Here is a 13,456-nt window from a genome sequence, read left to right as displayed (position 1 = left end):
CCACAGACCTCCCAAGAGGAAGGTTTAGCTAATCCTGATGATCCATACCCATATCAAAAAGTGTCATCCAGACCACACCAATAAAGCATGAAGGATTTAAAGCAATGGGGCTTTGCCTTCTGCTGCCGTATTATGAAAGCAGTATATAGTAATAGCTCCAAAAATATCTGTGGAGAATACTACTGTGTATTTTGCTCTCTTGTGCCACCACACACTGATGCATATTATCAGACTCAGGGCTAAAGCAAGTTAATGGTCATTCTAATCAGCATGGCAGATAACACCGGGACCCACAGGGACCTAATTAAAGATACTGTACATGAGAGGTTTATCTTCGTTGCCCTGGCAATAGTCCCCACATTGGTTTAAGTGGCAGGATGTGGATTTCCGTATATGTTCAGTTGTTATTTAATGTGAAAAAAAAATTGTAACGGATGCATTTGGCTTATTTTAAAGCAGTTCTTTTTTCATCCTCTCATATTTAGAAGGATTGATGACAAGTGAGGTGTGGTGATGGCAGGCATGGTCTGATCAAAGCGAAAGGGGACCTCGGGAAGAGAAAAAAAACCCTTCTTTTTAATTAATTGAAAGCATTATTGCATTATATTAGTTGAGTGAATGGAAAATGAGAAAGTTTTGCTGTGGACAGGCAGTCAATGAACTCCCACTGCCTTCTAAAAAATAGAAGTATTTCATTATTCCAAGGTGAGAGCTTTAAAACAGCATTTTAAATGTTACCCCGCTGCTCAAGATCATGAAAACCTTTAATTTCATGCAAATGAACAGCAAGGAGCATGAAGCTTAATGTAAACGAATGCTTCTTTTGTACTGTTGTAGAAGTGAGCTGGAGAGAGAGACCAGGAAGAAAATTCCCAAGGATTCTTTAATTGCTATCTGAAATTATGTAAATCCCTCTGCTAGGCTGAGTGCAATTATCCAGCGCCTTTCGCTGCCAGCTTTACTAATGTCTAACAAAATATCGGTGGCTGACATTTAGACGTGGTAATGCAAATGAGAATTAATTTTTCTTCCAAGAGAAAGGGCAGTCGAAAGATCACACCATTTTATACAATAAAGGCTGCAAAAAGTGGGGCTTGCAAGATGACAAAAAATGTTGATCAAGAAATGAGCCAAGCATTGAAGCCCGTTTTATATCAGTGCAGCATGGTACCGAATAAGATTATTTTCTCTATTGTGCTCTATTAATCTATTTCTATTGCCACGGAGAGGTATGCTGCGAGCAGTAGACATTCATTTAGGGTTAGAATTAATTGCCGTGTATGTCTCATTTTTAGTAATGATATGGGGAACCCTCCCCATTCCCCATTGTTCGAATACATTCCTGCCGTGGCTGTGATGTTGGAATGTTTGGGTCACAATTTTCCATTTATCTCCCCAGTTACATAGATGGATGTAGGCCAGGTACTGCAGCCTGGTGAGACTCCCCTGTGTGCAGCTCAGAACACCTGTCCCGCTGTGCGTCGGCACCTCCAATCTTTACCAGGCCAAGGAGGAGCACCATCTCTCTCCATAACACTTTCTCCAACCCACTGTCTCCTGGGACCCCAAAGGAGCAAGATGAGGACCGGTGTTCACTGGGAGATCTGCGGCCCAAAACTGCATTTCTTTTTTTTTTACCAGAAATAAAATTACAAGATGCTGACATGGAGGAAAACTGGCTATTAATATTTTAGTATGGGTACTGTGGACACCCCCACCTGTGGGCAGCATTGGATGGAGGGAAAAAAACATTGTGACGCACCTACAAATGCCTGGTTCAGTAACAGTCAGTATCCAGGGCACTGCAACACACAATGTCACTGTCCATGTATCCCTTTGGTGATTAAGAGGAATCACTCAGGGATGACATGAGTGGAGAAAATCCTCATACTTCTGGAAACAAGATTGTTTATTACAGTTCATCAAAAGTAGTTTGGAGAAAGGTTGTGTGTTTTCACAGGACAGAAACAACAAGTAGTTTCACTGGCTATTCAGCATACCAAGAAGAAGCCATGAAGCACATGTTAACACCTAAAAGCCCTGTGATTTTACACTGACTAGAAAATGCAACTGAGAATTGCTTCAACACCGTGTTTTACTGTGCCGTAATTTTCCAAACCACACCATCATCTCAACTAACTCAAGAACCTAATCTTTCATTCTTTTATGTTTTTATTTGCTTCTTATAATATCAAGAATCTGCTCTAAGTGACCAGTTTATTTCATCTGTGCGAGCTGACCCAATCACCTGTACTGCTATAAAGTTTTATAATGTTGACAATGTTCATATATTCATCATAAAATGTAATTTTAGGTTAATTAAATATTATGTTACACCACTAAGCCATTGTACTGGACAACATAATATTTAGAGTGTTTCTTACTCATATACACATCTGTATGAGTAGAAGTAAAAACCACAAACACAAACACACCAACTACAAAATTATTACTGATGAATATATAATTTATCATTTACATATTCCTGACTGTGTCACTGACTAGGCAGGCTTCACAAGGGTAGACTTTACAGCAGAGCTGTTGTATTGACTTGTAATCTATAGCACAGGTGTACCTACAGTCCCTGAGTGTTGATAACATTACATAATGTGTCGATCTTTGATGTACAGTTATTGTGATTTTCTAAATTACTTTCAAATGGGATGTTAACATCAGTCTGTTTCACATAGGGAACAAATCATCAGAGGTCACAGGTAATAGGCTTTGAGCAGTCACCACACAGGGCCTTTATTTTGTTTTGGTGATGGCCTGTCCAACAGAAAGCGCTATCATGCATGCTAATGTTATCTCAGGTTCTGCACCTACTACTAATGCGCTGCATTTGTAGGTATTTACGAAGGTATATAACCCCCCACTACACCTCATAGCACCCTCCTTCTTCTCCTCATCTCCAGCTTTCTAACCTCCATCTTCCCTGCCCCTCCACCAGCCGTGCATCCATCAGGGGGCTGTCATGGTAGAGGGGCTTTCGATGCTCCTTCCTGATGCGGCCATCAAGGCCCTCCATCTAACACAAGCCGACACATCATAATAACAGTAAGAGGCCTTTCCTGTCCAGTGTCATGCTTGGAGAGATTAGTTCCCCTCCACAAAACCCAGATAATTTGCTTTTGCTGAAACACATTTGTAGATTGTATTCTTTCAGGTTAACTAGTTCACGAGAGGAGATGAGACACTTGCTGCACACTGTTTGCTTCTTTTTTGCCATTATTCCTCCCATCAAGCCAAGCACCTTTTCTTATATGCAGAGGACACGGTGTGTGTGTGTGTGTGTTTGTGTGTGTAGGCTGTGTACTCCTTTAGCAGTTAAAAGTGTAAGAATTTGATCCGATATTTTAACTTTACATAGTCAAGTATTGTCCCGTGCATCAGCATTTGCAGAGCTGATCAGTCCCAAATCTTCCCAAACATACGGGGAACTGAACGATGATGAAACCAATAACCCGTAAAGATGTTTACTTGAAAACATATTAAAACAAGAACACACTGACTTCAAAGGTACATGATGCACATGATATCTCTGGTACTTATACTAGTGTCCCTGTTAAATCACTTGCAGTAAAAATAAATAAAAAGAGATGACCACTAAGGGACAAGTCAATAAAGCATTGTTGTTTAATAGCTGCCATTATTTTCTACTGAATTACTGGGTGGGTAAGTTACACATAGGTAAGTGTTTGAATGTGTCACTTACTTAATGGGACGTAAATAAATCTATAGTAGCCAAAGACTGTCAAATATCAATTTTGGTCTTACCTTTTCTAAAAAATATATGTTTTTAAAAAGAAAAGAAAAACAACAAGTCTTTGACTAGGAGTTAATTTGTGTAGGTGTAATGTCTCTTTCATTCTTTATTAATCGCAGAGGGCTGCTCTAAATCCCCTCGGTGTATGAATGGGCTGTGCTCTGTGTCTTCTCACATTTCCTGCATGATCATATTTCATAAACACTGCATTTGAATTTTTATGTACAGAGTATGTAATATTCATGATAAACTGAATATGTAAATAGGTAACCTTTATTTATGAGTCCCTGCCAGACTTGTGCTCTTAAGTATTACTTTGGATGATAAGATGGATAGACAAAAATGTTAGTTAGGGGAAAACTTGTGTGGCTGTGGAATGATTGATAATTAACTGCTTAATTTAAACAGGTTGGAGGTCATAATTCCTCTTGCTTTCATTTCATATTTCACAAGATTTTTTTTTCCCAGGTTAGAAAAAAATAAATGGTCATATGTGTAATTCAAAACAAAGACTAAATGAATTCAACTTTTAATCATTCCTGTGAAGGAGCAGCCTGCTGACTTCTATGAGGATCTATGGTGCTGCTGCACAGAGTTGAAAAGATCTGCAACTTATTTGAATGAATCACCCAGGAAAGAGCCCAAAAACTAGTCCGGTCTGAATGTTTTAGTCACACATTTAATCCTAATGCTACATTCCATTACATTTCCAGGCTGTAAGTGGCCTGGAATTACCCGTCCCATCCTGAAGGAGTCCTTTTTCTTATTGTTTAGAGAGTGGTTAGCATGCCAGGGATGCTCCAAATACGATTTTACATCCACTTATGGAAATCCATTGTTCTTTGAACATTTCCACATACAAACCAATATATGCTTTTCTAAGAGGTCTAAGACCTCAATTACATCAAAGGCAGTTTGTCCTGCTGCTGGGCTGCCTGCTAAAGGGCTTAAACAACTGTGTCAATGCTACCCCCTTGTGACCGCACTGCAGCAGAAGCACAGCCTTACAGTCAGCTTTCACTGCAAGACATCTCAGAGAAAAGGGTCCACTTCTGTAACATAAAACACAACTTGCATGTAACATTTTAGCTTGTATGAAATATGAAGAAAGGCCTTGCAGAATGCATATAACTTCAACATTGTTGGCGTTACATTGATGCTAATTGATCTGCTCTATTTCTATGTAACACACCTTCATGACAATATAAGAGTCTGGGTGGGATACAGTGTTTTGAAGGGCAATTGTCTGACGTCTTCACAGCAGTTTGAACTGTGAAGCAGTGAATAATAAAGATTAAAAGAAAGTCTGAGAGATTGTATTTGCACAATAGAAACTGAAATGTGTCATCACAGCACCTATTGCATTTGTAGCTCACAGATCTCTTTCATTAAAACCAAAGACGTCTAGAAAGTTGCGATGCTGACGTGCAGACAGATGTGCATGTCAGAGACATAAGAGGGAATATTTTGGAGGGCACTCCTCCTGCTGTCCTTGCTACGGCAAGAGAAAAGCATGCAGTCTTTTATTGTATGGACTTGAAAAGAAATAATTAGACACACAGATATATTATTCTGCAAAGCTGCATGACTCACTTGTCACATGTGGCAGAAAGAAAAAGGGTCTGAATTCTCTGAAGTGCAGTTTGCCATAGGCCGCCACTTTTATTTCCCAAGTTTGCTCTACCTTCAAATACACAGCACGGGACTGAGAAGTTAGCGCACATGGGCTTTTCTTCTTTGTTACTGTGGAGGAATCTTGAGAGGTAGAAATTAGAATGATTTTACAAATATTAGTACTGAAGTTGAAACTTTTGAAATTACAGCCTGGGAGAATTATTGTTAAGTACATACACTACAGTAGCTTATAGTATTGAATGTTTCTTATGACAGATGTGAGATTTTTCTAAGGCTATAAGTGTTCCCCGTGATTATGGCAATTTTCTTTTACAACATAAGATCTAAGTTGAACGTTTCTTTAAAAGCCTTCTTACTATATGGCAATTTAGATGGCATTTCAATCCATCAGAATGGACATGACAATAATAACAAGCATTGATGCTGGCCTGCTGGGAGATCCACACAGTTGAAAGGAAAGCGTTTGATTTTCCTGTACTGCTAAAAAAGAAAGAGAGGCAAGCTGACTCTTGTAACCTACAGTCTTTGTCCATAATTCACTGTGTTCCTACGAGGCAACATCAGCTGAGGCCGTGTTAGGAGGCTGCACTGTGTTGACATCTCACACATCCCCCTAGGTTAGGCCATGTCAATCACAGGACATGTGATTGCAGGAGTCCCTGCCTGCCCCTCTCATTGACATCTCCCATTGACTTTCCTTCACGCAGATCAGTGAGCCTAAACCATTTCATTCAGGGTGACCCACCGTCTCCCCCCTGACTCGGGACAGGTTGATTTGTGCCTCGCTGGCAGGCTTCAACGCAGCTATGACTTTTATCCACTTAAGTATTTTACCTGACTACTACGGTTCCATCTCTCATTAACAGTCTGTGCACACTGGTTGGCACAATTGTAGCTCCTAGCATCATGTATGCATGCTACCACAACAATGTTGACTTCAAAAGAAGAGAAACAGTGTTTGAATTATTCTCTTCTCTGACCTTAGATGCATGTATGTAAACATGTGACCTAATATCATGCTACAACACTGTTATTTATGTCATATAATCATTTCAACTCCCTGGGGACGCAGTCGGCACACAAACATGACCAAAATACATATTTAGATTTATTTGTCTGCAACTGTCCAATAAAACATATCCTTTGCATTTCCATCTCTGGGCTTTAGTCCCAGTGGGAGTTGCTGGCTGAGAAATGTTGTGCTTTCAAGCTTCAGGGAACAGCGATGTGAGCAATGTTCAGGGTGGGAAAAAAAAGTGGTACGTTGCCTAAGTGTTGTACTATAAAGAGAGGAGAAGTAGGTTTTCACATTCCAAAAGCCTCCAAGGGTTTTAGCTCTGCTGTGGAATGTGGGTGCAATCATCACACTCATCTCAGGAGAGACTATTGTGGGCTCTCGACCACTCACTCAATCTCTTTGTCTCATTTTCCTTTTATTCTCTATCTGTAGCATCACTTTCTTGCCTCTTTTTAGTGTGTCCGTCTCCTAATGTGCTCCCTAACTGAAACGAGTCATCTGGACGGCATGTTTTCTATCAGGCAGAAGCATTTTGAAATACCCAAATGAGCCTTGGTTATGTCATTTCTATTCGTGGAAATAAAACGTACAACTCCGTAATGAAACAAGTCGATTGTAAAAACAGAGTGAAATATTTTATGATGTGCTTATGAAGAAAAAGAAAAAGAATGTCTTGATGAAAGCTGTGCCCTTCAGTGCTTTGTGGATTTCGTCTTCATGCCATCCACACATGTTTTAGGGTGTTTGTGGCAGGAGAGGCATCCTTTCTGTGACCAGAGTCATAAATGAATTACTATAAAAAGGGTTACTCGAGGGCTAGATGGCTTTTACGTAATTGTGCAGCAGTGAAAGGGGCTAAGGGTCCTTCCATAAAATTTCAATAAATTGTGCATTTTCTCAATGACTTGTTGCCCCAGTGAACAGTACAGTAAAACACAGGACTGTAAGAAATGTGAAATGGGGTGTAAATGCCAGTAGAGATGATGTAATTTTGAAATGTGAACTGTTAAAAAGGTACCAATATGCTTTTATAGTATTTGCATATTTGGAATTATTTAAAACGTCCTTAGAGGTCCTCTACATACAAGACATCAGTGTAAAAATTGTCTGCTACAGTAAGTGCAACTCATTTTCACACACAGTGTTACAGGGCTAAATGAAATTCATGACCAGACGGTCATTCTCCCTTGAGTAATACAAAAGCATTTCTTATTTAACACGCTTTTAACCAAGTTAACTATGTTACAGTATAATAAATTTGTAGATTAAGTTCTCTCACTTACCACAGAAAACTGAACAATCAAGTTCTTTATTGCTCCTTAAAGCTTCAGAAAACCTGGTTTTAAATCATAAGGATAATAAAAACAACAACAACAATTGCGGTTCGCGTTCCAATTGTTTAATCATTATTATAAGTTTGAGATCAAAAACTCCCTGTTGGTGTGGTTTGAGCAGATTTGTGTTGGATGGCATGGATGTTTTCTAACTCAGCCCCACTCGCTTCAAAGAGCACAGACAAATACGTTAACTGACACACTAGATATGAATATTCTAACTTTGGATGAACATTTTAAGTTAATGTTGGATTAGAACTGTTATCTCAAGAAGGTGAATGGGAAATTGGGTTTTAAGGGTTTTAAGGTTGTAAATGTATGTGGCTTAAATCACAAAGCATGCCATTCTTCAGACTAACTGATATTAAAACATTCAGTCCCACCTCTGAAATGGTTGGCAGCTGCTCTCTGGGTATCTGGATTATTGGTTTCTCCCACTTTCTGTAATTAGCAATGATCAAGAGGAATTATAAGCGGCGGTTAACAACATTGGACTCCTCAATGGCCCTGATAGATGGTCAATTACAGTGATCAGGTCATGGCGTTTATTGGATTTAAAGTGGCAGTGATGGGCCCTTTTGGCCTAGTGTGGGTAATTATCACATTTATGCATGATTTAAGGCGACAGTGTATAACGAGAAAGACTTGACTTAAATTTAATAATTTTCTTATCTATGTATTTATGCAAGAGTTAACAATAGATGGCCATGAGTGGAATAATGCAATGAGACCGGGATTAGTGTGATATCCACGTACTGTATAGTGGCTGAGTGGAGCAGGTCACATCTGAGACTGGAAGAGATTTTGCTGCTTCAGACAACTCGTGCTAGATGTTTGCCCTTTTTTTTTTCATCTTTGGTACTTCACAGACGCATGTGTATATTTCACTACAGTGTATCAAAGACATATTTTTAAATTACCCTTTAACTCATCTTACAACTCTGTTTTTCTGCATTTTATTGTGACCTCCGCAAGGAGCTACAATTTTAAAGAATGCCCACACTAAAATATCTCATGGTCAACTGCCTCTAGTTTTGCTAGCAAGGGAAATATGCCAATAGAGCAGGCGCTGTACACAGATCACAGTTGTCAATAAATTTTTCTCTTCCTCCCCATCATCCATTATTCTCTGCCTGTTCCACAGAAAAAAGCATCTCGCCACTCTTGCTTAGGCAGCCACAGACAGCTTTCTGAATTCAGACACCTGAATATGATCAACAGAAAAGCTGCTGCTCAGCTCCTCTGGTAACGGAGGGAATACATCAGTGCCTTGTTTATTTACTTTTTCCACATGCCAGAAAAGGTCAGAGTCAGAGGATTATACTGCACGGCCCAAGTAGAACTCAATAAAAGCCCAGCAATGAAAACAATATCATCCATATTTTAAACAGCTGGCACCAAACAGAGGGAGCCTTACACTAGGGTGCCAATTATTCTACTTCTCAGGGTTTTGCAGCAAACCACAGTAGCTCAGGTTTACCCCCCAAATAAAATTCTCATTTTATATCATTTGTGAAACATCTGAGATGACTAACTAAAGTATGATAGTTATAGTTTACATTTAGGCGTATTTTAATCATGAACCACTAACTAATACCTAACACTGAGGGGGAAATACAGATTTACTGGTGTTTAAATGCAGATGTTTTTTTTTTTTTTTTCAGGCAGAGAGCGTGGTTGTTTTCATAGTCTGGGTTTGTTTTCCCTCCATGGACTTATTAAAGTCAGTGCAGCACAGTCTGTGCTCTATAATCCTGATGTATTATTAATCATGTCTTCCCGTGCAACTCCAAAAAAAAACTTCCCTTTTTGATTTTTCAACGTGAAAAGTGCACTGAATTTGAAACAGAGCCAGGTCCAGGGTGACAGGATGCTTTATTTTCTTCCTATTACAGAATCCAATGTTGAGCAAATACAATAGCTGCATTGTTTGCTTTTGAGAACAGTCCTTGGCACAGGTCTGTGGTCCATGCTGTCCACATATAAGACAACATGTGCGTGGAGCATGGTGTTTCTAGCATCTACTTTTGTAAGTTCACAAGCTGTCATTCCACACAGATAGCTCCTTATACATCAGAAGATACAATATGGTGCAAGGAATGTCATATTTATACATGAATTATAATTCCATATATTATAATTTCACATCTTTCTGGCTGTGTCAAGATTGTTGTGCACTGTATTCGTCATGCAAACAAAAGTTTGTTTGTAAGAAGGACTTTGCTGCTCTTCGGTTCAAGGGACTAATGACTCGTTTCAGTCATACCACGTCAAATTCTTTTCTAAATGTCATCATCTATGATCCTAAAAGCCGGTTCCTTCCTCTCACAATACCCTCAGGCATACTGTATATCTACCATGAAATCTGCAGTAAATTGTTTATGCGAATCATCAAGGCGTTGTCAAAGTAAAGAAAAGGAGCAATGCCATTTGATTTTAATCACTCCAACATAGATGTTCAGTCTATGACATTTGATGAAGGCCTTTTTTGTTTTTAAATGATACAGATGTCAAATGTGACTTTTATCTGGGTTTTCACAGTTTGATTATATTACGGGAGAAAGTGTGATGTTTAATAAGACTTTCTCTCCTGTCTGTGTGTGGATATGAATTCATATGCAGTCTAACAGCATGTAAAGTGATCAATAGTCCAAATGTACAACTGTGCAACAATGTCAATGGAGTCGTGCTTACATATACCACCCCTGCCATCACGGCAGGTGCTTGTGGCATTTTTCCTTCCTTTTTTTGCCTTGCATGGGTAAAATGATAATCCATGCCTAGTCCACTGACAGACTGCAACATGATTCACTTGGACAGTGACTGACTGCACATCCAATTTGTTTCAACTCCGGAGCAGCAGCTTATTATCTGAAATGCATGAGATGTCTGTGCATGAGAGGCGTGATCAGCTGGGGCATGCGCCGGGGCTGCTGGGAAAGTAATCAATAAGGGATTGTCTCTTGTAGTTTAGGCCGACACATTATGACAGAGCTGAAAATTAAACAGGCAGATATTAATAATAATGGAAATCAGAGGCTCATGGGTGAGACTGGGGGAGGTGTGAAACCGAAAATATGTATCATGTTCAGCTATGGGTGTATGCATGCGTGCAGCAGGGGCGGGGACAGTGGGTATACTTGGTGTCTAGTTTTTTGTTTTTTTTATTCTTTGGAAATATGAGAAACATGAGACAAATATCACAGAGCTCCTTTCTTTTTTACTTACTGGAAACATTCGCTAACCACAGTCATTAAAAAGGTCTATGATCGCTAGTTTTATTATGTTCCATGTCACAAAATTGAACTTTTGGCAACAGTTTTAAGCCACTTGTGGGTTTGTGCATGCAACAGATCAATAAAAGTTCATTTGAGATTGATTTTCAAAATAAGCAACAGCTGAAATGGCACAAAGGAAATAGAAATAATTGGAAGGAGCGTAATTGGGCTGCAAAGCATGTCTAAGTTATTATTTGAGATGGACATAATCAGTTTTATTTTCTATTTGCCCACTCCATGTACACTTCTAATTAGAAAACATGGGTATATGGAGCATATGGTAAGCATTCACACATGGTTCAAAGCTTGAGATTAGGGAAACCAAACAAAATGGTCCCTCGCAGCGTGATATAAGAGGAGTCATGGGCAGTAAGAGGAAGGAAGAAACACAGACAGCTAAAGAGAGATTCCCCTGCCTTGTCAATTAGCCGTAGCAATCCGTTTCTATTGTTTGAGCAACAAACACGCCTTTCTGGGTGGGGGCAGGGTGGAGTGGGGGAGTTAACAAACTGCATTACAGGCCATTACAGATGCAGTGTCATTGATTATTTATACCCTTATAAAATGCCTAGCTCCCCGGTGGACCAGGCTTGCTTGGCTAGCTCTGATAAAATGTTGCCTGTAAATCACCACACCAGGGCAAACAACACATTCAAATACATGAGAGAGTTGAGTGACAAAGTCCTGTGTGTGTAATAGATGTGAAAATCACCTTATCAAGACCAAGATATAAAAATAAAGCATCGTGATAACCAAACCCTATCACCACATTTTATTAAACTAATAACTCTTTGTGTGTCTGTTTTTTTTTTTTTTTTTTTTAATGTGTGTTGGATATGTGTGATTTGATTAATTTTACATGAAAGGAGCTTCTGCTTGGGAGAAAAATTGAACAGTGGCTCACATTCCTCCTGGAGATTTGTTCACAGTGGATATTTTGCATTAGTTGGCGGGGGAGCAGATGGCTGCGACTAGCCGAGCTCAGGAGGAAGTCAGCACTTTTTTGAACTTTCATGTTGTAGGTGTCTGCGCTGGAGCAGGACCTTCTCCAACCAGTCACCTCACCATGGGAATATTCCCTCTCAGATATTAATGATCGCCCTTGCCGAGACGACCACCTCAGCACAAAGCCCACTGGGACACAGAATAGCAAATGCCACACCTTTCAAAGCCTCACCTCTTAATGACACCACGCTGACATTGTGGTGGCTTCAAAAACTCCCTTAACATATATCAACCGCTTAGTCAACTAAAAACCTGTGTAGTAATTTGACACGCCGCCCTCTAAATATTTGTTATTACTGAGATATATTGCTGCTCATTAAATGCATCCTTTATCACATAGGTTAGAGGTCCAGAATCCAGATGTCCCGCCGCACGGCATGTCTAAAAAACAACACACACGCTATGTCTCCGCAGTGACAAACGCGTGCTGAGTGAATTGCAAAGCGGTAGTGTAAAGTAAGTCCATATTGGACACACTTCCCAGAGCACGGAAAGTATGAAAGAGAAGACAACATCTTGTATCATCTATCTTCCTTAAATGCTGAAGCCGTGACAAAGTGGATGGAGAAATTATGATAAATGATAAGACGTATTTAGTCAATATCTGTAATTCTCTTTCTTCACTCTTTTATCCTCACACTGTTTAGTCTGAAAAGACACTCGTTCATTTGAACTGCGCTTTGAAGGCCAGATTGTGATCAAATTGAAATGGGCATTGTACATGTTAATATCAATATCTCTATCCAGGAGATGGATTGTCAGGGTGTGAATTTATATCTTATTTACACTGTGAAGGAAGCACACACCGTACTGAAGGTGTTGCTTTAAAACAGCTTTCTCAGAAAATCTAGCTTGGACTCTCACTTTGAAAATAAGAAAAACTAACTAACTAACAGGTTTCTGATCAGATTCATGTAAAGATGCTTAATAGTCCATAAGCACCTACTATATAAAACACTAACTGTTTTTGTTTTAAAACCTTTGCCATGGGTCACCATGTTTTGCTTTAGACTGAAAGGTTTTACAAAAAATGAGCTGATAAATAATTTTATAACTGGACTGAAGACAATTCTGTGTCCCAGTGTTTTCTTACTTTCACTAAATGACTGGAAGGAGTCACTTGATATTTAGATCCTATTAGGTGAAAAGCAAGTGCAGACACTCCCAAAACATGAAAGAGCATGAAGTTTTTTATGTTAAACAATCAGTACAAATGATTTAAGACAATATTTAAAAAAATAGAAGTAGTAGTAGTTGAGAGGACAAAGTTGAAGAACACACATGTAATGTCCCATCCTAGTGTTACCATTTTACCCAATACCAGGACCCTGAAAATGGAATTACACTTTTTTTTATTCTACTGTGACGTATCAAATCTCTTAAACCCAACAGTATACATACCACAATGCATGCAGTACAT

The sequence above is a fragment of the Anabas testudineus genome, chromosome 9 (assembly GCF_900324465.2).
Source record: "Anabas testudineus chromosome 9, fAnaTes1.2, whole genome shotgun sequence".
Lineage (NCBI taxonomy): Eukaryota > Metazoa > Chordata > Actinopteri > Anabantiformes > Anabantidae > Anabas > Anabas testudineus.
The sequence above is the reverse complement of the archived record's forward strand: the minus strand, read 5'-3'. Positions refer to the sequence as shown.